At 39.6% G+C, this 25,908-nt stretch overlaps 1 protein-coding gene across 5 annotated transcripts in view; it reads left to right on the top strand.

The window, feature by feature from the left end:
* LOC147356961 (uncharacterized) overlaps window positions 1-25,908 on the top strand; it is a 356,040-nt gene that overhangs the window by 49,806 nt on the left and 280,326 nt on the right. For 3 of the 5 annotated variants that reach the window (XM_086345353.1, XM_086345352.1, XM_086345350.1), the window contains one exon: window positions 5,582-5,727. The exons of the other annotated variants lie outside the window; for them this stretch is intronic. The gene's annotated coding sequence lies outside the window, so the exon portion shown is untranslated. The remainder of the gene's footprint in view (window positions 1-5,581; window positions 5,728-25,908) is intronic. 5 annotated transcript variants of the gene reach the window in all.

Here is a 25,908-nt window from a genome sequence, read left to right as displayed (position 1 = left end):
AACTAGGCAGTCAATTAGGGTTATAGGAAATTTAGAAATTTTCCATTTTTTATTTTATTCTGTTTGGAGTATGCTTAGTTTTAGCCATGTTATTAGAATTTAAAGCTATATTGCTAGAATACTGGCGGTATTGTTAATTGCATTCAGCTATCTGTAAGGAAGGAAAGAAGGATTTTAAGTGGTAGGTACCAAATTTGCAACATTTTCTCATGTGAGTCTCCAGAGATTAACATACATTCTGTTTCTTGGTCTCCTTGGCTGGCATTTGGTATCATTTAGTAATATGTCAATAATACTTTTTACATAACTTTTCTGGGGGGAAAATTTTAGATTTACAGAAAGATTACAAAGATAGAAGAGAGTTCCTGTGTGCTCCTCATCCAGTGTCACCTAGTATTAACATCTTACATGATCACAGTGTATTTGTCAAAACAAAGGAATAGTTAACACTCAGTTCAATTCAGTTCGGTTGCTCAGTTGTGTCCGACTCTTTGCGACTCCATGAATTGCAGCACGCCAGTCCTCCCTGTCCATCACCAACTCCCGGAGTTCACTCAGACTCACGTCCATCAAATCGGTGATGCCATCCAGCCATCTCATCCTCTGTCGTCCCCTTCTCCTCCTGCCCCCAATCCCTCCCAGCATCAGGGTCTTTAGTACAGTGTTATTAATTGAACTACAGACTTTATTTGACTTTTACCAGTTTTCCCACTCATGTCCTTTTGCTGTCAGTATCCAGCCCAGGCTAACACACCTCATTACCTGTTGTCTCCTAAGTCTTCTCCAGTCTGTGACAGTTACTTAGTCTCTTTTTGCCATTCATGACCTTGAGACTAAATTTTAAAGAGTTCTGGTGTGGCATTTTGTAAAGGGTCCCTCATTTTACGTTTTTCTGATGTTTTCTTATGATTGTCCTGGGGTTATGGTTTTTTGCAAAGAACATGCAGGGTGATGATTGGGCTTCCCACATGCTGCTAGTGGGAAAGAATCCACCTGCCGGTGTAGGAGATGCAAGAGACCAGGGTTTGATCCCTGGGTTTGGAAGATCCTGTGGAGAAGGGAATGGCAACCAAATTCAGTGTTCTTGCCTGCAGAATCCCATGGATAGATGAGCCTGGCGGGCTTCAGTTTATGGGGTCTCAAAGAGTCGGACACGACTGAGCGACTAACACATGCACATAAATTGTGCAATTTAAATACAAATAGTAATCATAATGTACATCTGTGCAGGGCTGGAGCCTTGTCAGTGTGTCTGTGGATGACTTATTTTCAGCTCTTTGGGAAACTTCTGTGGCCATGAATCCTCTTCATGACCTTGAGTGTGTACCCGCCTCCTCCTGTATATGTGTTACTGTATATTTAAGTTGATACACATGTGCCACTTCAGCATTCCTTTAAAGGGGATTAAAAGGTGGCCCTTTTGAACAGTCTGTGAATTAAAATCAGTAAAGTGAAACCTGTATGCAGGTCAGGAAGCAACAGTTAGAACTGGACATGGAACAACAGACTGGTTCCAAATAGGAAAAGGAGTACGTCAAGACTATATATTGTCACCCTGCTTATTTAACTTATATGTAGAGTACATCATGAGAAATGCTGGGCTGGAGGAAGCACAAGCTGGAATCAAGATTGCCGGGAGAAATATCAATAACCTCAGATAGGCAGATGACACCCCCCTTATGGCAGAAAGTGAAGAGGAACTCAAAAGCCTCTTGATGAAAGTGAAAGTGGAGAGTGAAAAAGTTGGCTTAAAGTTCAACATTCAGAAAACTAAGATCATGGCATCCGGTCCCATCACTTCATGGCAAATAGATGGGGAAGGAATAGAAACAGTGGCTGACTTTATTTTTTGGGGCTTCAAAATCACTGCAGATGGTGACTGCAGCCATGAAATTAAAAGACACCTGCTCCTTGGAAGGAAAGTTATGACCGACCTAGACAGCATATTGAAAAGCAGAGACATTACTTTGCCAACAAAGGTTCGTCTAGTCAAGGCTATGGTTTTTCCAGTGGTCGTGTATGGATGTGAGAGTTGGACTATAAAGAAAGCTGAGCGCTGAAGAATTGATGCTTTTGAACTGTGGTGTTGGAGAAAACTCTTGAGAGCCCCTTGGACTGCAAGGAGATCCAACTAGTCCATCCTAAAGGAGATGGGTCCTGGGTGTTAATTGGAAGGACTGATGTTGAAGCTGAAACTCCAATACTTTGCCCACGTGATGTGAAGAACTGACTCATTGGAAAAGACCCTGATGCTGGGAAAGATTGAGGGCAGGAGGAGAAGGGGACGACAGAGGATGAGATGGTTGGATGGCATCACTGACTCAATGGACATGGGTTTGGGTAAATTCCAGGAGTTGGTGATAGACAGGGAGGCCTGGCGTGCTGCGGTTCATGGGGTTACAAAGAGTCGGATACGACTGAGCGACTGAACTGAACTGAACTGAAAGTGAGTGTAGAGGCAGGAGCCTGTGACAAGTTGGAAGAACTTTGCATTTGCAAGTTACATTGGTGACACTGAATTGAAACATTTAGACCTGAGCCAACAGGCCAAGTCTGGTCCTAGGTAGTGAATAGGGGCATTCATAGCTATTAATAGCTGCACTCACAGCTATTAATAGCTGCATATTAACAATTGAGCTTTTAGGTCACCCCAAATTGGAAAATTCTGTGACATCTGTAGCTCATACTGGGCCTGGTAGTGATGCATGAGGTTATACGGGATCTTGTAACCAGTAGGCAAAGTAGGAAGTGCTTCTGTCTCAAAGTAAGGGAAGGCTTTCCAGGTAGGGAGAGACTTCTGAGAAACTCACACATAAGTTAATAAATTTCATGCATAGATATTAAAATTAGTGATGCCTTAAAATTTATCCTATCATTCTACCCAGTGAGAAAATCCTTGAAAAATCACTACTTTCTCTTAATTTTTTTTCCACCTGAGAAAGTTGGTTTATGATTTGATGTTTATACATTGTGTACAAATTAACATATGATCTTGACAGCAGGTACAATGAAGTATTATTTATAGATAAGAACTTATCTTTCCATTTGTTAATTTAGGAAATTTTATCCTTTTGCTAGTGTAAATAATAATTCCTCCTATTAGAGAAAATTTTAAACAATAGCTATTACCTTTTTATTTGGAGATTTTTTTCTTTTATGCTTATGTAATTCTTCCTGTAGTCAGAGAGTTAAACTGCTGTTATGAAAGCATGATTTGACTGGGTTTTCAATGATTTATGGCTCAGTACAGCAATGAGACTTTTGTTGCAACTGACGCAGAGACTTTCTTCTTGGAGAATGTGCAGTCCCTGCCATTTGGTGTTGCTGTGAAAACAGGAGACTAGGGGCCATCCTTATTTACAGCAGCAGTGATATCTCTTCTGATCAGAGAGTAGCTTCTCAGAATGTAGGGAAAGCAAACTCTGTGCCCAGGGTTAGGCTCAGCTTTGTTTGCCCTGAGTCCCTGTGCTCTGGCCTTCCAATGTTGCAGCATTTTATTTGATGGTTACAGTCTCAGTCATTAACCCCCAGGCATGTTCACATGCTGTTGCAGCTGAGATACAGTAGTACATACAGCCAGGCTCTTCTTATGAGAGTCCAGGGCTTCCACTGAGCTTAAGTCACCAGTTTAAACACTGTGGCTCAGCTGGGAAAGAATCCGCCTGCAATGCAGGAGACCTGGGTTCGATCCCTGGGTTGGGAAGATCCCCTGGAGAAGGGAAAGGCTACCCACTCCAGTATTCTGGCCTGGAAAATTCCATGGACTGTATAGTCCGTGGGGTTGCAGAGAGTCGGACATGACTGAGCTACTTTCACTTTCACTTTAAACACATGAACTCTCCATCAAGAGCACTTCAGTGACGACAGATATAATAATGTCCAACATCAAATAAAAAGCAGGCAGGGTCTTAAGGTCTGTGCACATCTGAACAGACCTTTGAGTAGACTTTGAGTTTCACATTCTAAGGGATGTGGTGTTGGGTGATTTTAATCCTGCTCTAAACTGTATCTGTTAATTCACAGTATTAATTTAGATTCTTGTTCTGTCTCGTTCTGTTTCCTTAATTACTTTTCTTTAAGAAGTCTCTCTCTTTTTTTTTTTTTTGCTATATTTTATAAAATTGGAATCCCCATGGTCATTAGACTATAGAATAACTAAAACCCTCTTCCATTTTCATTATTGTCCTTAGATGTTATACTTACCATGTCCAATTTAAAATGTGATGAGCAAAAATACCTTTGTATATAGCAGACTGAAATATAAAGATGTACTAAAGAGGAGTTCTCAAGGACTGTCTCAGAAATGTGATGTAAGGAAAACGAGGAAAGGGGACTGTGGAGTCAGGGCTGGGGTGCTGCCTCTTCTCAAACAGGATTGCCAAGTATTCAGAGACACAGAAAGGAAGGTGAGAGGTGGCCGATGGCTTCTGTGTGGGTTACGCAGCTTCTCACAGGGTTGGACGTCAGTGGCATTTACGCTGGAGTGACTCAGAGGAAGTCCTCTGGCCTGGTTCCAAGCTCCAATATGAGCCCCATGTGAAAGCAGGCCCCTGGGGAAGGACTGAGTGACAGAGATGCTCTCAGGAAGGACCTCAGTGAGGCTGGAGATGAGGACAGTGGGAAAGTCTGAGGCTCGAAATGTGAAGCAGCTCTCTGCAGTTTTCAGTGTGGCCCTGTGGATAGATAAACACAGAGCTTTAGGTGCATTGACTGGACAGTCACAGGTTATTTAACAGTTCTGACTGCCCACACACTCAATGTTTAATGAACATACTTGAAATATTTGGGCCAGTTCACATTCTTAAGCCAAGTTTTTGGTAAGAATTTATCCTGTCTTTTAGGTATTGTTAGCAACTGATGGTGCCCACGACAATAGGGGCTTCTCAGTGCAACTAGTGATGGAGAACTTAAGACGAAAGTATGCAGAGTGAGGTTCTTATGACCGATTTTCTTTCAGCGGTAGCTTTAGGAGTTTGTTGGATCTGACTCTTTCCACACATAGGAAAGTAAAAAATAGCAGCCAGACCCTTGTGGCTTTAACAGTGAAGTATTGTTCCCAGGGGTGAATGAGCAAGTGGAAAACATAAGGTAAAAGTAGAGACGACGGTTTCTCTTAGTGGGGAAGTGGAGAAATTGTTAGATTATTTAAAAACCACAGCAAAAATACTGCCACTATTTGTAGTTTATCATACAAGAAAGAATTCTGAGTCTTGAAAGCGGCTGCTCCTTAAATTTATTCTCCCAGTATCCCACTGCCATCCCTTAATATGTAGCCCACTGTCTCCTAAAAACCTGAAGGATCACAAAGCTACATACTGGGATTTAAGATCAAAATGCTGCAGAAACTTGAGAGAGGCCACCAAGTACTCTGGAAGCATCTATGTGAAAGGAATTGAGCCATTAGAGTCTTGTAAACAGTGTTTATGCCCAGTGAAGTAAGTGGCTTCTCCAAGCCCTTCTCTGAAAATGAGAGGTCCTGACATCATGTTGAGTATGTGGAACAAAAACATTGGGGGCAAAGAATCAAAACAGTTTAAACAGATAACATCTTTGAGACAATCTGATAAAGCTTCTGTTCCAGAATTACAGAGGGAAGGAAGAATGGAATGGGGTCTTCCGTGTCTTCCCGCAGCCCCATAAATCTGTCGACAATTGCCAAACTCAGAAAGCCATGTGAAAATAGAAACTTGGAGTAAGAAAGATCAGAGGATGTCTTTGTCATTTCTGGTAAGAGCATTGGGAAATCTAGTCATCTGAATTCTAGGCACATGTGGTAAGGAAGGTTTTGTGCCTGTTGATTTAATCTAGACACAGAAAGCCAAAGAAGCCCCTATTAAATATTTGATAAGTTGTCCTTCTGTTAGTTGTCCTTCACACAATTGCAGAACAGATTTCTTTTACCAACTATGAAAGTATAATGTATCATAGACAATATATTAGTTTAGAGTTAGCATGACAGAATGTTTGGAATATTTGCATGCACCCTGTATATTCCTTTTCTATCCTAATGGTTGGCTGAATGATTTGTTTGGGGGCTGATATTCAAGCTAGGCTCTATAAGCTGTCAGGGAAAGATAACAGTGGATTGGATGTGGGATACAAGAGGAAAATAGGCGTTAAGAGTGATCTCATATTTTTGGTTTGAGCAATTGGGAAGGTGAAGTTGCCATCAACAGGCATGAGGATTGGTGGGGAGGGTTTAGGGTTTGGAGGTGGTGCTCAGTGCTGGCTGTGTTAGGTATTAGAAGCCTTTCAGCTATCCAGATGAAGTTATTGAGCAAGAAGTTGGATATAAAAGTCTGCAAAGAGGCTTGGGAGGGAGGTAAATATTTGGGTGTTGACAGCATGTGAATAGTATTCAAAAGCTTCACTAAGGGAGTGAGTGGAGGTAGAGAGATGTTCTGTAGCTAGGAGGTTGGAGAGAAGAGGAGGGATGCATGGAGGAACCTGAGAAAGTCTGACTGTGAAGTCAGAAGAAGTAAAGAGAGTTGGTGTCCTGGAAGCCAGGGAAAGTAAGATATTCCAGGGAGGAGAGTCATTGCTTGTGTTATACCAGCAAGTTAAGTAAAGTAATGTGAGGACCGAGAGATGCTGGGTGAATTGAACTACTGGGTTATTGGCAGTGCTGAGTAGTTTTTAGAGGAGTGGTGGGAATTAAGTTAGTAGTGGAGTTAAGACAGAGTGAGAGGTAAGAGGAAGGAAATCGGGATGGTGCATGGACACAAAGTTTCAGGAGTTTGAGGCAAAGGGGAGCAAAGAAGTAGGACTGTAGCTGGCAGAAAAAGTTGGGATCAAAATCCTTTGTTTTAGGCAGTGTTGGTATGTGATGTGAAAGATCCAGAGATCCTGTCCTGTAAGAAAGGAAGAGCGGCTGATGGAAGGGAGAGGAGAAGGCTGAGCCCTGCCCCTGGGCAGCTGCAGGAAAGGGGTCCCTGGGTCACCTCTGCTGGGGGTGCAGACATTGCTAGGGGGTAACTGGGAGAAGGGGGGACGTGTGGGCACAGACATAGGTGCGTGGTTCTGAAGCAGGACGCAAGGTCGCCGGCCACGAGTGAGTCTGGGAAGTGACATTATAAGTGTGGGAGAGAGGGCAGTTCTGAAATAGTATCCAGGAATGTCCCAGGTGATTAGCTCCAGGGGCCCAGTCTGGGACTGATTAGAACACTCAGGGGGTTAGTTCTTTTCTTTTCTATAAACATTTCAGCCTTCCAGATCATCTGAGAGACTCAATTCTCTCACCCGTAACTATCACTGCAGGTTTTGTCTGTGCTGTAACTGCGAGTACAGGTCACGCATTGCATCAGCAGCATGCTGAAAGGCTGAAGAAAGAATTTAGAATGTATCTAAACTCTCTCTGCTTGGATAGGAACTGAACACTGCAGACTCAGTACTTTCAGCACTGACTTCTTGAGTCTGTTCTCCCGACTTCCCCTCCTCTGCGCCACCACACCGTCCGGTTCCTTTCTGAATCTCCTTAATCTCAGTAAATATCACCACCATCCCTTCACTTGCTTTTAGCCAAAAGTCTTGTCAATACACATCCCAAATACTTCTCAAGAACAGCGTACTCCCTTTCTTCTACGCTTTATTACTGTAACTCAAGCTGCTGTCCCTCCTCGCTTGGATTATTGCAGCAACCTGCTAACCTATCTCCCCGCTCTGCGTGTCTCTGCTAAATCCGCAAGGAAGCCAGTGTGACCTGCATCACCCTGTGTGAAGCCCTCCAGGGGTTTTCCACTGTGCTTAGAATAAAATCTGTGTGCTGCCTGTTTGGCTGTCTGAGCTTGCTTTCCTGCCTAACTTTATCATGTTCCATTTATAACCTGGCTCACTGGGTTTCAGTCATCTGGGCCACCGTTCCTTTCTTTTTAGTGCTTTGCACAAATTGTGGGCTTTTCTGCTGTGTCAAGGCCTTTGGTATTTATTATTTCCTCTGCCTGAATCCTGATTTCTCAACTCTGTGTAGATAGTTTTTGCTAATTGCCTTCTAAAAGTTTTTCTTTTTTTTATGCTCTGGTGCCATGGTCTCAGAGAGGCCTTTCTGACCATTCTACTCACAGTGCCCTCGTCTTGTGTCAGAGGTATTCGCTATTACGTTATTCACTTTTCCTTCAGAGCCTGTAATAGATTCTGAGTCTGTCTGGTTTAAAACTTTATTCTCTGTCTCCTCTTTCTCCTCGTTGAAGTCTGGAATTGTGTCTGTCTCTTTCCCTGTTTGTGTAGCTGTGGAACAGTGATGGGCACATGGGGGTCACCCAGGAAATGATAGGAAGTGCTGATAAAAAAATGGAAGCCAGAGCATGGGTGCTTTCTTCTCTTGTAAATTTGCTACTTATATGTCAGGAAGCTGTCTTGCTGTGTTGTGTGCAAGTGCTGGATGAGTTAGTTGTACTGCATATTATGGAATAAGGAACATATGCTCTGGAACCATACTGCCTGAGTGAAAATGACTGTGTAACTTCGGGCAAGTTACTTAATCTCTCTGAGTCCCATTTTGCTCATCTGTAGAACAGGGCTAATAATAATAATAATATATATATATATATATATATATATATATCACTTTTCTGAGAATTGAGTAAGTTATCATTTGCTATTGTTCAGTCATTCAGTTGTGTCCAACTCTTTGCCATCCCATGGACTGCAGCACACCAGCCTTTCCTGTCCTTCACCTCCTGGAGTTCGCTCTCAAACTCATGTCCGTCGAGTCAGTGATGCTATCCAACCATCTCATCCTCTGTCAGCCCCTTCTCCCCTTCTCCCCCTGCCCTCAATCTTTTCCCGGCATCAGTCTTTTCCTTTGAGTCAGTTCTTTGCATCAGGTGGCCAAAGTATTGGAGCTTCAGCTTCAGCATCAGTCCTTCCAGTGAATATTCAGGGTTGATTTCCTTTGGGATGAACTGGTTGGATTTCCTTTGGGATGAACTGGGACTCTCAAGAGTCTTCTCCAACACCACAGTTCGAAAGCATCGATTCTTTGGCTCTCAGCCTTCTTTATGGTCCAGCTCTCACATCCATCCATGACTACTGGAAAAAATATAACTTGGACTATGTGGATGTTTGTTGGCAAAGTGAAGTCTCTGCTTTTTAATGTGCTGTCTACTGTCTGGCATAGTAAGGACTCAGTAAATATTACTTAATGTTTAATTCATACATAATTTATACCATTTTCCTATCTATAGAATCAACAGCTGAGAAAAGATAAAAATAATTTAAATAGCTTTTAATGATATTTTGAATATGCCATATGTTGGGAAATTAACTGCTTCAAATTATGGTAAGAGTTTCTCTTTGATAAGACTAATATGTTTATGCATAAAGATTGTTGGCTTTCTGGCTGCAGCTTCAAGAGTGGTTCAGTGTAATCTGCTAAGCATTGTGATGGTGTCTGGCAGTGTGCCACAAGTGACCAGTTCATGAAATTAAACTGATGATTAGGAAAACTGTGTTGAAAATATTATTAAGGCATCCAGTGTGGAAGTTGTCCTGTAAAGATTTTCTTGTAGTGTGATTTTTCTTGCTCAAAGGAGGGTGAGGGTGCTTAGGAATAGCTTTTTCCTATCAACTGATGGTGCTTAAACTGTTTGCTCTCTGTGAAGTAATAGCTGCATGTTGCTCCTTAAGTCTTGTTGTGGTATATGTAAGTTTTTGTTTAAGCTTTGCTGGGTGAATTGGGACTTGTTTTCTTAAGAAAAACATCATTAATAGTTCTCATCAGAATGTGATGGCAAACCTCTGTATTAAAGCTTAAAACATCATCTCCAGTTTTCAGCACAAAATTGCTTTCATGGTTCTGGTTCTCAATCTCAAAGAGAAGAAGCTTTGTCACTATGATAGCCTTCTACTTAGATTTCATTCTCTTTCTCTCTTGGATAAAGGAATGAGAATACAAGGAAAAAGACATAGAGAACCATTTAAATACAAACCTTGGGGAAAAGGGGTTTTCTATTACAGGTCCACATTATAGTTAAGAGTAGACTCAGGAAGTCAATGGCTGCTTTCTGGAAAGGCAAACAAAAGGCTCCTGGTGCCCTGCCCAGTATTCAGAGTTTGGCCTCAGCGCTGCAATAGAGCAGCCTCAAGTCCAACGGGTACCACAGGGGTCAAGCCAGATTCTTCTTGGCTCAGCAGGTACTGGAGTAGATTGGGCCAGGAGAAAGGAGGCAGGAAGGAAAAATGAGAGCTCTGCAGGGATTTCCAAGTAGTTGAAAATATCCAAAATGCTCTTAACCTTTCTTTCTTAAATTCAGTGACACCTGATGCCTTTTTCTTTTTTTTGTACACAAAATTTTATTGTACAGAAAATAGTTGTTCACATTGTTATGTAAATCATACAACCATAAGACGAAGCACTATTTCATATATGTGACAACTACTGCTGCTGCTGCTAAGTCGCTTCAGTCGTGTCCAACTCTGTGCGACTCCATAGACAGCAGCCCGCCAGGCCCCCTGTCCCTGGGATTCCTCAGGCAAGAACACTGCAGTGGGCTGCCATTTCCTTCTCCAATGCAGGAAAGTGAAACGTGAAAGTGAAAGTGAAGTTGCTCAGTTGTGTCTGACTCTTCGCGACCTCATGGACTGCAGCCTACCAGGCTCCTCCGTCCACGGGATTTTCCAGGCAAGAGTACTGGAGTGGGGTGCCATCACCTTCTCTGATGTAACAACTAAGACCCAGGTTAATTTTGCAAAGATCTAGCTGCTCTGTTTAAACATATTCTTCAGTTCAGGTCACTTCAGTTGCTCGGTTGTGTCCGACTCTTTGCGACCCCATGAATCGCAGCACGCCAGGCCTCCTTGTCCATCACCAACTCCCGAAATTTACCCAGACTCATGTCCATTGAGTTGGTGATGCCATCCAGCCATCTCATCCTCTGTCATCCCCTTTTCCTCCTGCCCCTAATCCCTCCCAGCATCAGAGTCTTTTCCAGTGGGTCATCTCTTCACATGAGGTGGCCAAAGTATTGGAGTTTCAGCTTCAGCAGCAGTCCTTCCAATGAACACCCAGGACTGATCTCCTTTAGAATGGACTGGTTGGATCTCCTTGCTGTCCAAGGGACTCTCAAGAGTCTTCTCCACACCACAGTTCAAAAGCATCAGCTTTCTTCACAGTCCAACTCTCACACCCATACACGACCACTGGAAAAACCATAGCCTTGACTAGATGGACCTTTGTTAGCCAAGTAATGTCTTTGCTTTTGAATATGCTATCCAGGTTGGTCATAACTTTCCTTCTAAGGAGTAAGCGTCTTTTAATTTCATGGCTGCAGTCACCATCTGCAGTGATTTTGGAGCCCCCCTCAAAATTAAGTCAGCCACTGTTTCCACTGTTTCCCTATCTATGCCATGATCTTAGTTTTCTGAATGTTGAGTTTTAAGCCAACTTTTTCACTCTCCTCTTTCACTTTCATCAAGAGGCTTTTTAGTTCCTCTTCACTTTCTGCCATAAGGGTGGTGTCATCTGCATATCTGAGGTTATTGATATCTCTCCCGGCAGTCTTGATTCCAGCTTGTGCTTCTTCCAGCCCAGCATTTCTCACGATGTACTCTGCATAGAAGTTAAATAAGCAGGGTGACAATATACAGCCTTGACGTATTCCTTTTCCTATTTGGAACCAGTCTGTTGTTCCATGTCCAGTACTAACTCTTGCTTCCTGACCTGCATATAGGTTTCTAGAGGCAGGTCACGTGGTCGTTATTCCCATCTCTTGAAGAATTTCCCACAATTTATTGTGATCCACACAGTCAAAGGCTTTGGCATAGTCAATAAAGCAGAAATAGATGTTTTTCCGGAACTCTCTTGCTTTTTCCATGATCCAGCGGATGTTGGCAATTTGATCTCTGGTTCCTCTGCCTTTTCTAAAACCAGCTTGAACATCAGGAAGTTCACGGTTCACATATTGCTGAAGCCTGGCTTGGAGAATTTTGAGCATTACTTTACTAATGTGTGAGATGAGTGCAATTGTGCGGTAGTTTGAACATATTCTTACAGTGGTACAATTGGCATGTGTTGTAAAGTTCAAATTTTAAGCATAAGCCTTGTAACTTTTTACAGATGTAACTTTTAAACATTGTAACTACAACTAATAACCCTTAAATAGTTTGTGGCAAATTTGAAAGAAGTTAAAGTAGAATTTGATATTAGATAGGCAGCGGATAGAAAGTTATTGAAGATATTCATTGAGCAGCTTTTTTTAGTTCAAGTTTTTTTTTTTTTTTATCAGTTAAATGATTTTGAGAGAACCAATTTGATGCATATGAGTGGATCTCAGAAATCTGAGCCTGTTGAAATTTTGAGGACAGAGAAAAATGAATAATACTAATTTGTTCAGAGGAATATAGGTGTTTAGGCTAAAACTGAGTCTGTGGATAGACTAGATGCTAAAAGCTGAATCTTCCTTCATTGCTTGAATGTTCTGACTAAGAAAAAAAGATTTTGGGGAATTTCAGAACTTTCTGGTGGAAACAAAGCCACAGTTTTAATATGAATTACAGGGTTTGAGTATCAATTATACTCAAGTTTTTGTAGATTATTTCTTGAACCAGCCTTAGAAGTTGTCTGAATTGCCAAGTACTCATCCTTTGAGAGGAGACAGAGTGAATCTTTGAATTCCTAGAATTTTAAAGTTTTGAATAGAGTGTATCAATCTTAGAATACTTTTATAACTTGGAACACATTATTAAATTGTAGACATACGTCCAGTGACTTACATACACTCTTTCATGGAATTTCTAAGTCAAGTGAAAGCTAGTAATGACTGAGGTGAATGAGTTATAAATGAGATTCTCTAATAGAACTCATTCTTTTTATGCCTCCCAGTCTGCTCCTGGGTCTCAAAATATATTATTCCGTTAATTTCTTCAATAAACCTGATCAATATAAATAGTATTGGCCTTATAACTGAATACATTTTCATGCATGAATTTCATTAAACTTTTGGAGCCACTTTTGCATTATCTCCAGAAATTGAAAATATACAGAAGGCTCCCCTGTTAAATGATTTTTTAATGTATAGCTTTCTATAGAAAAGATTAATTTGACTGCAGGGAAGAACAGAGTTGTTTTTTTTGTATGTTTGGATAAATTTACTTTATAAATTCATTGTAATTTGTTAGCAAGCATTATACACTTCTTTGTCTTTAGCAAGCAGTCCATGATGTTCTAATTAAGAAATGCCCCTGATAAACTAGGAGAAATATGGACTGGAGCAACCTTCAAACAGGTACACCCTTGTTTGTGAGTGAAACATGAGTATAATGCTCCGAGTTGGAGGAAACTTGAAGATTCAAGCTGTAACTTGAAGATGAATTTTGAGTAGCACAAGGGCAGCATGAAATTGGAACAAAGCTAGGTCAGGAACCTGAGGAAAGAATCACTCACTTCAGCAGCTGTAGCTGTTGACCAGGGAAAGACACCTCTGTGAAAGAATAGTAAACAGTGCACAGCTCAACTTCAAGGTAACAATGAGCATGAGTGAGTTTGGAGGTGAATTGTTCATTCTACTGCAGCACAGTGGACTAGCACCTTCTGAAATGGGGTCTGTTTCTTAATTAATAAAATTGGTTTTCTGTACTTGAAGACCCATATCAGTGAATATTTACTACGGTAAAATAAAATTTCTCTGAATATATTTTGAGCACTTTTCACTTTTTTTTTGTTTAGACTTCAAAATTTTTTGAGGGTAATTATATATGATTTGAAGGAGAAGTAAGTTGGTCACTCAAGGCTTTTTATCCTTTACTCCATTTCCTTGAGCAGTTTATTTAAATGTTATAATTCTACAGTTTATTAAGTGTTCTATATTCATTCATTCGTTTATTCATTCATTCATGTTTCCCGAGCACTCACTGTGTGCCAGAGTCTGTGGCATGTGCTAGACCTGCAATGATGAAGCAGGTAAATTTTAACCTTGCAGTTTAGAACTGCAGTTAAGTTTGGTGTGCTTGTGTTTAATTAACCTGTGTCTGAGAAACCCTGAAGATTTCAGGGGATGCCTCAGGGCAGCCAGTCGAGGTGAGTGGGATGGGAGGGGAGGGGCCCGAAGTTCCTGGCTCATCTTTTTTCCCTTACTTCCTCTTTCTCGGTTTTACCCTTTGACCTTAAAAGATTTCAGTTGCATTAAAGATCCTGATCCTAAGCCAGTTTAAAATTCACAATCCAGTCTAACTGCTCTCAACAAGTCCTCCTTTCCCAGTCTTTTCAAGTTTTCACTTGTTTGCTCAGTAAACATTAGACATCAGGGATTAGGCTGAATGTTACAGTGTATTTTAAACCATAGTCATTGCACTGTGAAGTTTTAAATCTGTAATATTTTGATTTATTCAACTGTGTTAAGATTAGGGCTACTGAGGTGACCTCCACTGGTTGCGACTGTTCTGCAGAGCCTGTCCCAATGTTCCTGTGCTCCTGCAGTTCCAGGGCTGGTGGAGGGACAGTCAGGAGCGGTGGTTGATGTGGGCTTGGGAGAGTGTGGACTACTTCTTACCCTGCCCATCGGGTACTTTACCTTTGCTCACAGCACCCCATACTCACACACATGCTGGGGGTTTACTCAGATTTTGGTCATCCAGAGGAAGAAGAACTTAAAAGATTTTCTAGGGATGTGCAGGTCCTTTTGTATTAATCACAGTTCCTCTCCTTTCCATGACTGACAGCAGCAGGTCATAGTGTCACAAGGTAGCCAGGCCAAGAACTACAGCCCTGAATTAGCTCATATGATGTTTTATTTACTGCTCTTGCTTGCTTAGTACGTGGCTGTGGAACTGAACTCAATAGGAACAGAGGTCCTTCCCCTACAGACCATTAAGCTCTGACAGAGAGGACCGGAGTAGAGGAACTGGTGATGAGCCTTTCTCTAGGGCTTGGTTGGCGGGTAGGCAGTCCTACCTCAGGCAGGGCTGACTTGATTGGTAGGATGACTGGGTCATCTGAATGATTTAATTCAAGGAGTTTCTGTTAGAAAGCATCTCTCCCCAAGTACCCTCTTGGTTTTTAGAGTCAACACTTAAGTTGTTTTACTAATGGTTAAAGCAGTTGGTCTGAAACCATATCTATTAAAAATGGATCCTACAGTCCCCATGCCCTCCCAAAGTGTAACTCATGTTATTACCATTCATTTGAATCTTGTGGGTAATGTTTAATTCATCAAATTGACTTCAGTTAATTTACAGAGACTTTAATAACTTTGACTGAAAGATGGGCAGAACCATATTTTCTGAACACAAGGCTCTCTGTTTTAAGGATCTAGGATACTATAAATGTAGCCTTGTTCTTTGCAGGAGGCTGACACATGGGATTAGATGTATTAAAACACCCCCAAACCCCAAACTATTTCCTCCACAGTTTTGTCTTTGCCCTTTATAACTTTCACTGTTAAAATTCCCATTTGTAATTTTACTGGAACTGACAGCTGTTTTGATTGGTAAAAGATGGTAAATGCCTTCTTATATCTGTATTTAGATATGCTTCATATAAATTTTTATATTTGGTCCTGAGCCATATCTATACTGAAGGAAAAGAAAATAATGGATTAGGTCAGAGAGGTCATTAATTCTCTACACCTACTACTGAACTTTTATTCTAGCATAATAGAGGAATTTCTACCAAGACCCCAAATTACTCATTTATCTCAGTATGATGTCTGATGAAGGACATATATGCCATACTTTAATATTTATTGTTAATCACAGTGAAATGAGTATATTTTAAAATCTGAAATGATATATATACATGGAAGCTTGTATCAGGTTCTGAATTTGAAATTTTTGAGAGTTCTTGAATTATAAAACTAGAACTTCCATTTGTTTATTTTTTAATATTTCTGAAGACATAAATTGTATATAGGAATCTTTGGTATGCCTTAAAATCACTTTGAGTTAAATACTGTGAAATTTAATATGGTGTGCTTATCTAATTAATGAGACCAGATGATAGCTGGCTTGTGTTCAGAGTGATATAATGCTGAAGACATTTTTTCAAGACTAGACACACAGTTGACTCACTGAGTAATTTCTTCTGTTTACCATGGTGTTATTCTCCTCTACCTAGAGACCTCAATAGGCCGGACATGTTTAGTTTCTTAGGTAAAAGTAGGGTAGCTATCACATTTTCCAATGAAAGTCAAAGAGCCCTGTATATCTACGTGAAATAGAATGAGACAAGGCAGAGACAAAACTGTGCATTGTGGTTTAGAAAATCTAAACACACTGCTAAACAGGTCAGTAACTTTAATAACCATCTTGGGTTTTATTCTTGGAAATTTTTGTCAAAGGATAAATTTTATAAATTTATGTGAATATTTTTTGATAAATATGCAAAGTCAGGAACATCTAATTACTCCCCGTTACTGATAAAATGCAGATTATTTTTTTGCCTCTAATTCAAAGTTCCTTGTAAGGTGGCCTCTATTTTCTTTTCCAGTATTATACCCTAGTAAGCTTCAGTGTACACCTTTACTCTAGTTAGACTGTTCTCTCCTTCCTCTCTGGCTTCATCCTAGCAGACTGAGTACCCCATTATCTCTGTCCACTCACATCCTAACCATCTTTCAGGTTCCCATTGAATTTTTTCTTCTTGTCTGAGGTTCTCTCTGACTGCTCTGTTCCATTGTAGTTTACTCCATTTCCAAGTTTTTATGACCTCATCTGCATTACTCATCTGGCACCAATCAACAGCATTTCCTGAATGCCCACTAAGTGCCAAGCATTGTGCTAAGAGCTTTCTCTTCTTTAATGCTCAAACTCCAAGGGAAAGATACTTTCCTTATCCTCATTCTGCAGGTGAGGAAACAACTCAGAAGATTTAAATGAAGGCTACCAGCTAAAATTGGTGTGTGTGTGTGTGTGTGTGTGTCTGTGTGTATGTGCTCAGTCGTGTTTGACTCTTTGAGACCCTGAAGACTGTAGCCCGCCAGGCTCCTCTCTCCATGGGATTCTCCAGGCAAGAATACTGGAGCAGGTTGCTGTTTCCTACTCCAGGGCATCTTTCCTACCTAGGGATCGAACCTGAGTCTCTTGCGTCTCCAGCATTGGCAGGCAGATTCTTTACCACTAGCACTACCATAATGTTCTGTTATATTAACAGTTTTATCCATTTTAATCTTCCCCCACCCCAGACAATAAACTATGTTGGAATTTGCAATGTTGCAATATACATTTTCAACCTCTCTGACACTGTCCCTCTCCTGTACATAGTTCCTAGCATAGTGCTCTGCATTTGATTGAATCTCAATAGATACTTTTTTTCATTAAAGAAAAAAGGACATATATTAATGTACTTTTCCCATAGATTATATCCTGTTTCCTTATATTTTTTGCAAATGTATGCTTTTCTCTGTAATAAACAAGGATTTATTAAAATATTTCAATGATGTGAGATATTCAATATTTTAAGTACCTTAGAAATGTTACTGAATTTTAACCCCAGGAACTCTCAAGTTTTCTCAACTCTGTGGGACTTTATTGTGCCCCAATGTGTATCATATGATAGATTTTGAATATATACAACAGACTTTGGTCAAAATATTATTTAGTTTACATTGTCATATGCCATCCAATGTTTGTTGGGAAAAAAATGAAACTGTTTCCACGGAGAAGAGCTAAGAATAAGCACAAGGGGAAGATAATGTCCATGGAGTCCTCAGTACCTTGAATATTTTTCTCAGTTCCTGTGGCTGTTATTTGATCACTCTAGTGCTGAGACAGGGTAGGGATCAGTGAGTGGGCAAAGCTGAAGGTGAAGAAGAAATGGACATCAAAGATGTTTATGTAATACAAGTTCACTGTGTTCTTTCGTAAAAAAGTCTTAGTTTTTCTCTAGTGGAAAAAGAAAAAGTGAGTAAGTGAATGAATAAGAACTAAATCTACAGCAGGGCCTTTCTGCCAAAGATACTGAAAATGGGATGATGTCTGTGTGTATAGCTATTTTTAGTGTTCATTGATAAATAAAACCTTGGTACCAGGCTTTACATCATCCCTTTAAAACTTGTTACTCTTCATCATTACTGCAGGAATAAAATGTCGCACTCATCTGAAAGTTAAGATGGTTATAGCTATGGTATCACTGGAATATTCTATAACAACATGTCAGCATTTCATCACACGTGTTAATCTTATTTCCCCAGAGGCCAGTGTGGCTTCTTGAGGTTCCAGAACTATCAATGAAAAGATGTAAACTACAGCATAGAGCACTGCCTTGGCAGATGGAATCATCTTCCCTCATGAGTCTCATTTCTACACTATTTCACTTTGTGGCTTGGTTATAATTGGGCGGGTGGGGAGAACTTTTTGCCAAAATACATTTTCAAATTGAACGAATTTATTAGGTTATTTAGAAGGTCAGGGGAGGGGTGGGGAAAATCTGTTTCTAAAAGCTACCATGGCAAGGTTGTTATTCATGCACATACAAACATGGTAAATGTGTTAGTTTCAGCTCCAGAGTTAAAACATTAAAGTCTCTGAAAAATTCTTGAATAATAATTTGTGTTGAAAATGCTTTCTGGCTAGTAATACTTTATTTGTGGATGCATCATTAGTTCATACATCACTAGTTCACACTACTAATTCTACTCAAATGCCAGAGATTCCTGTTAGATTACTTCTAGATCATAGACAGCACTGTCAATAATTTTAGAAGTAAAAACAAGCCTGTCATCTGGCTACATATGAGTTACATTGATAAATCCACAGTAATTAAGGAAATCGTAATACTCTAAGAATACAGATGGAAGTCTCACTTGTATTCACTGGGAGTGATTAAGTGCAGAACTTCATCTCTGGTTCCTATCCTTAATCCTGTCCATGTGCACCACCAGATAGAAAATCTTGATTGTTACTTCTCCGGCTGGGATGACTAGAAACATCCTCATTGATGGACATTGAAGTTGCTTCCTTATCTTGGCTAGTGTGAATAATGCAGCACTGAACATAAGCGGGTATATATCTTTTCAAGTTAGTGTTTTTATTTTCTTCAGGTACATACCAAGAAGTGAAATTAGTGAATAATATAGAAGTTACAGATTCAATTTTTTGAGGACTCTCCATATTATTTTTTGTAGTGGCTGTACTAATCTACAATCTCACTAACAGTGTATGAGGGTTCTCTTTTCTCCACATCCTCTCAGCATTTCTTACTTGTTGTCTTTTTAATAATCAGTAGGTGAGAAGTAATATGTCACTGTGGTCTTGATTTTCATTTCCCTTGTGATTAGTGATGAGCCTCTTATTATGTGTCTGTTGGACATCTGTATGTCTTCTTTGGAAAAATGTCTATTCAGGTCCTCTGCTCATTTTTCAGTTGGGTTGTTTTTTGATGTTGAATTGTATGAGTTTTTATTTTGTCTGTTTTGGTTGTTAACCCCTTATTGAATATATTTTAAAAATTAATTTATTTATTTTAATTGGAGGTTGATTACTTTACAATATTGTGTTGGTTTTGCCATACATTAGCTTGACTCAGCAGTGGGTGTACATGTGTCCCCCTTCCGGAACCCCACTCCCACCTCCCTCCCCATCCCATCCCTCTGGGTTGTCCCAGTGCACTGACTTTGAGTGCCCTGTTTCATGCATTGAACTTGATTGGTCATCTGTTTCACATATGGTAATATACATGTTTTAATGGTATTCTCTCAATTGTCCCACCCTTGCCTTCTCCCACAGAGTCCAAAGTCTGTTATTTATATCTGTCTCCTTTGTGGTCTTGTATATAGGGTCATCGTTACCATCTTTCTAAATTCCATATGTATGCAATAATATACTGTATTGGTGTTTTTCTTTCTGACTGACTTCACTCTGTATAGTAGGCTCCAATTTCATCCATCTCATTAGAACTGATTCAAATGCCTTCTTTTTAATAGATGAGTAATATTCCATTTTGTATATTTACCACAGCTTTCTTATCCATTTGTCTGCTGATGGACATCTAGGTTGCTTCTATGTCCTATCTATTGTAAACAGTGCTGTGATGAATATTGCGGTACATGTGTCTCTTTCAGTTCTGGTTTCCTTGGTGTGTATGCCCAGCATGGGATTGCTGGGTCGTATGGCAGTTCTATTTCCAGTTTTTTAAGGAATCTCCACACTGTTCTCCATAGTGGCTTACTAGTTTGCATTCCCACCAACAGTGTAAGAGGGTTTCCTTTTCTCCACACCCTCTCTAGCATTTATTGTTTGCAGATTTTGGATAGCAGCCATTCTGACTGGCATGAGATAGTACCTCATTCTGGTTTTGATTTGCATTTCTCTGATAATGAGTGATGTTGAGCACCTTTTCATGTGTTTGTTAGCCATCTGTATGTCTTCTTTGTGGAAATGTCTGTTTAGATCTTTGGCCCATTTTGATTGGATCATTTATTTTTCTGGTATTGAGCTGCGTGAGCTGCTTGTATATTTTGGATGTTAATTCTTTGTCAGTTGCTTTGTTTGGTAATATTTTCTCCCATTCTGAAGGTTGTCTTTTCACCTTGCTTATAGTTTCCTTCATTGTGCAAAAGCCTTTAAGTTTAATTAGGTCCCATTTGCTTATTTTTGCTTTCATTTCTATTACTCTGGGAGGTGGGTCACAGAGGATCTTTCTGTGACGTATGTCACAGAGTATTTTGCCTATGTTTTCCTCTAGGAGTTTTATAGTTTCTGGTCTTACATTTAGATTTTTAATCCATTTTGAGTTTATTTTTGTGTATGGTGTTAAAGTAGAGTGTTCTAGTTTCATTCTTTTACAAGTGGTTGACCAGTTTTGGCAATGCCAAAGAGTGCTCAAACTACCACACAATTGCACTCATCCCATATGCTAGCAAAGTAATGCTCAAAATTCTCCAGGCCAGGCTTCAACAGCATGTGAACCGTGAACTTGCAGATGTTCAATCTGGTTTTAGAAAAGGCAGAGGAACCAGAGATCAAATTGCCAACATCCATTGGATCATAGAAAAAGCAAGAGAGTTCCAGAAAAACATCTATTTCTGCTTTATTGACTATGCCAAAGCCTTTGACTGTGTGGATCACAATAAACTGGACAATTCTTTAAGAGATGGGAATACCAGACCACCTGACCTGCCTCCTGAGAAACCTGTACGCAGGTCAACAAGCAACAGTTGGAACTGGACTTGGAAAAACAGACTGGTTCCAAATCAGGAAAGGAGTATGTCAAGGCTGTATATTGTCACCCTGCTTATTTAACTTCTATGCAGAGTACATCATGAGAAATGCTGGACTCTATGAAGCACAAGCTGGAAGCAAGATTGCTGGGAGAAATATCAATAACCTCAGATAAGCAGATGGCACCACCTTTATGGCAGAAAGTGAAGAGGAACTAAAGAGCCTGTTGATGAAAGTGAAAGAGGAGTGTGAAAAAGTTGGCTTAAAGCTCAACATTCAGAAAACGAAAATCATGGCATCTGGCACTTCATGGCAAATAGATGTGGAAACAGTGTCAGACTATTTTCGGGGGCTCCAGAATCACTGCAGATGGTGACTGCAGTCATGAAATGAAAAGATGCTTATACCTTGGAAGAAAAGTTTTGACCAACCTAGACAGCTTATTAAAAAGCATAGACATTACTTTGCTAACAAAGGTCCATCTAGTCAAGGCTATGGTTTTTCCAGTAGTCATGTATGGATGTGAGAGTTGAACTATAAAGAAAGCTGAGCATCAAAGAATTGATGCTTTTGAGCAGTGGTATTGGAGAAGCCTCTTGAGAGTCCCTTGGGCTGCAAGGAGATCCAACCAGTCCATCCTAAAGGAGATCAGTCGTGGGTGTTCATTGGAAGGACTGATACTGAAGCTGAAACTCCAATACTTTGGCCACCTGATGTGAAGAACTGACTCAAAGGAAAAGACCCTGATACTGGGAAAGATTGAAGCAGGAGGAGAAAGGGACAACAGGGGATGAGATGGCTTGACAGCATCACCGACTCAGTGGACATGAATTTGAGTAAACTCTGGGAAATGGTACAGGACAGGGAGGCCTGGCATTGTTGCAGTCCATGGGATCACAAAAAGTCAGACATAACTGGATGACTGAACCTAAATGAATTGAACTGAACAGTTTTCCAGCACCATTGTTAAAGAGATTGTCTTTTCTCCATTGTATATTTTTGCCTCCTTTGTCAAAGATAAGGTGTCCATAGGTACATGGATTTATCTCTGGGATTTCTGTTTTGTTGCATTGATCTATGTTTCTATCTTTGTACCAATACCATACTGTCTTGATAACTGTAGCTTTGTAGTGTAGTCTGAAGTCAGACAAGTTGATTCCTCCAGTCCATTCTTCTTTCTTGAGGTTGCTTTGACTATTCGAGGTTTTTTGTGTTTCCATACAAATTGCGAAATTATTTGTTCTAGTTCTCTGAAAAATACTGTTGTTAGCTTGATAGGGATTCATTGAATCTATATATTGCTTTGGGTAGTATACTCATTTTCACTGTATTGATTCTTCTGATCCATGAACATGGTATATTCCTCCATTTATTTATGTCATCTTTGATTTGTATAGTGTTCTATACTTTTCTATATATAGGTCCTTCTGTTTCTTTAGGTAAATTTATTCCTAAGTATTTTATTATTTTTGTCGCAATGGTGAATGGGATTGTTTCCTTAATTTCTCTTTCTGTTTTCTCATTGGTAGTGTATAGGAATGCAAGGGATTAGCTCTAGTAATTTTCTGGTGGTATCTTTAGGGTTTTCTAGGTAGATGATATGTCATCTGCAAACAATGAGAGTTCTTCTTTTCCAATCTACATTCCTTTTATTTCTGTTTCTTCTCTGATTGCTGTGGCTAAAACTTCCAAATCTATGTTGAATAGTGGTGGTGAGAGTGGGCACCCTTGTCTTGTTCCTGACTTTAGGGGAAATGCTTTCAATTTTTCATCATTGATGATAATGTTTGCTGTAGGTTTATTGTAGATGGCTTTTATTATGTTGAGGTATGTTCCTTTTATGCCTGTTTTCTGGAGAGTGTTTATCATAAATGGGTGTTGAATTTTGTCAAATGTGTTTTCTGCATCTGTTGAGATAATCATATGGTTTTTATCTTTCAATTTGTTAATGTGGTGTATCACACTGATGAATTTGTGAATACTGAAGAATCCTTGCATCCCGGGTATAAAACCCACTTGGTCATGATGTACAATCTTTTTATTATGTTGTTGGATTCTGTTTGCTAGAATCTTCTTGAGGATTTTTGCATCTATGTTCATCATTGATATTGGCCTGTAGTTTTCTTTTATTGTTGCATCTTTGTCTGGTTTTGGTATTAGGGTGATGGTGGCCTCATAGAATGAGTTTGGGAATCTACCTTCCTCTGCAATTTTCTGGAAGAGTTTGAGTTGGATAGGTGTTAGCTCTTCCGTAAATTTTTGGTAGAATTTAGCTGTGACGCCATCTAGTCCTGGACTTCTGTTTGTTGGAAGATTTTTTATTACAGTTTTGATTTCTGTGCTTGTGAAGGGTCTGCTAAGATTTTCTATTTCTTTCTGGTTCAGTTTTGTAAAGTTATACTTTTTTAAGAATTTGTCACTTTCTTCCAAGTTGTTCATTTTATTGGCATATAGTTGCTGATAGTAGTCTCTTATGATCCTTTGTATTTCTGTGTTGTCTGTTGTGATTTCTCCATTTTCATTTCTAATTTTATTGATTTGGTTCTTCTTCCTTTTTTTCTTGATGAGTCTGACTAATGGTTTGTCTATCTTATTTATCTTCTCAAAGAACAGGCTTTTAATTTTGTTGATATTTGCTGTATTCTCCTTTATTTCTTTTTCATTTATTTCTGCTCAGATTTTTATGATTTTTTTCTTTTTCCTAACCCTGGGGTTCTTCATTTCTTCTTTTTCTAGTTGCTTTAGGTGTAAAATTAGGTTATTTATTTGATTTTTCTCTTGTTTCTTGAAGTAAGCTTGTATTGCTATGAACCTTCCCTTTAGCATTGAATCCCGTTTTACTGAATCCCATAGGTTTTGGGTTGTTGTGTTTTCATTTTCATTTATCTATGCATATTTTTATTTCCTTTTTGATTTCTTCCATGATATGTTGGTGTGTTTAGCCTCCATATGTTGGTATTTTTAATAGATTTTTTTTCCTGTAGTTGATACATAATCTTACTGCATTGTGATCAGAAAAGATGCCTGAAATGATTTCAATTTTTTTGAATTTACCAAGGCTAGCTTTATGGCCCAGGATGTGATCTATCCTGGAGAATGTTCCATGCACTTGAGAAAAAGGTGAAATTCATTGTTTTGGTGTGAAATATCCTATAGATATCAATTAGTTCTAACTGGTCTATTGTATCATTTAAAGTTTGTGTTTCCTTGTTAATTTTCTGTTTGCTTGATCTATCCATAAGTGTGAGTGGGGTATTAAAGTCTCCCACTATTATTGTGTTACTGTTAATTTCCCCTTTCATACTTGTTAGCATTGGCCTTACATATTGAAGTGCTTCTATGTTGGGTGCATATATATTTATAATTGTTACATCATCTTCTGGAATTGATCTTTTGATCATTATGCAGTGTCCTTCTTTGTCTCTTTTCACAGTCTTTATTTCAAAGCCTGTTTTATCTGATATGAGTGTTGCTACTCTGGCTTTCTTTTGGTCTCCATTTGCATGAAATATCTTTTTCTAGCCCTTCACTTTCCGTGTATATGTGTCCCTTGGCTTGAGGTGGGTCTCTTGGAGACACCATACATAGGGGTCTTGTTTTGTATCCATTCAGGCAGTCTTTGTCTTTTGGTTGGGGCATTCAACCCACTTACATTTAAGGTAATTATTGATAAGTATGATCCCATTGCCATTTACTTTGTTGTTTGGGGTTTGAGTTTATAAACCTTTTCTGTGTTTCCTGTCTAGAGAAGATCCTTTAGCATTTGTTGAAGAGCTGGTTTGGTGGTGCTGAATTCTCTCAGCTTTTGCTTGGCTGTAAAGCTTTTGATTTCTCTTTCGTATTTGAATGAGATCCTTGCTGGGTAGAGTAATCTTGGTTGTAGGTTTTTCTCTTTCATCACATTAAGTATGTCCTGCCATTCCCTCCTGGCCTGAAGAGTTTCTATTGAAAGATCAGCTGTTATCCTTATGGGGATCCCCTTGTGTGTTATTGTTTTTCCCTTGCTGCTTTTAATATTTGTTTTTGATCTTTGTTAGTTTGATTAATATGTGTCTTGGAATGTTTTGCCTGGGTTTATCCTGTTCGGGACTCTCTGGGTTTCTTGGACTTCAGTGGCTATTTCCTTCCCCATTTTAGGGAAGTTTTCAGCTATTATCTCCTCAAATATTTACTCATGCCTTCTCTTTTTGTCTTCTTCTTCTGGGACTCCTATGACTTGAATGTTGGGGCATTTAACATTGTCCCAGAGGTCTTTGAGGTTGTCCTCATTTCTTTTAATTCTTTTTTCCTCTCTGTTTCATTTATTTCCACCATTCTATCTTCCACCTCACTTAGCCTCTCTTCTGCCTCAGTTATTCTACTGTTGGTTCCCTCCAAGTGCTTTTTATGTCAGATACTGCATTATTCATTGACCCTTTTTTATTTCTTCTAGGTCCTTGTTAAACATTTCTTACATCTTCTCAATCCTTGTCTCTAATCTATTTATTTGTGACTCCATTTTATTTTTAAAATTTTGGATCATCTGTACTATCATTATTCTGAATTCTTTTTCAGGTAGACTCCCTATCTCTTCCTCTTTTGTTTGGTTTGGTGGGCATTTATCATACTTCTTTACCTGCTGAATATTTCTCTGCTTTTTTACTTTGTTTAGATTGCTGTGTTTGGGGTGCCCTTTCTGTAGGCTGGAAGTTCGTGGTTCCTTTTTTTTGTGGAGCCTGCTCCCTGTGGGTGGGGCTGGACTAGTGGCTTGACAAGGGGAGATGCAAGCTCAAGGGGAGCTTGCATCTGTGTTCTGGGATCTCACAGTTTGGTGCTGGATCT

This window comes from Bos grunniens, chromosome 16, assembly GCF_055505025.1.
Source record: "Bos grunniens cultivar Pamir isolate PY7600 chromosome 16, Bosgru_T2T1.0, whole genome shotgun sequence".
Classification (NCBI taxonomy): domain Eukaryota; kingdom Metazoa; phylum Chordata; class Mammalia; order Artiodactyla; family Bovidae; genus Bos; species Bos grunniens.
The sequence above is the reverse complement of the archived record's forward strand: the minus strand, read 5'-3'. Positions and strand labels throughout refer to the sequence as shown.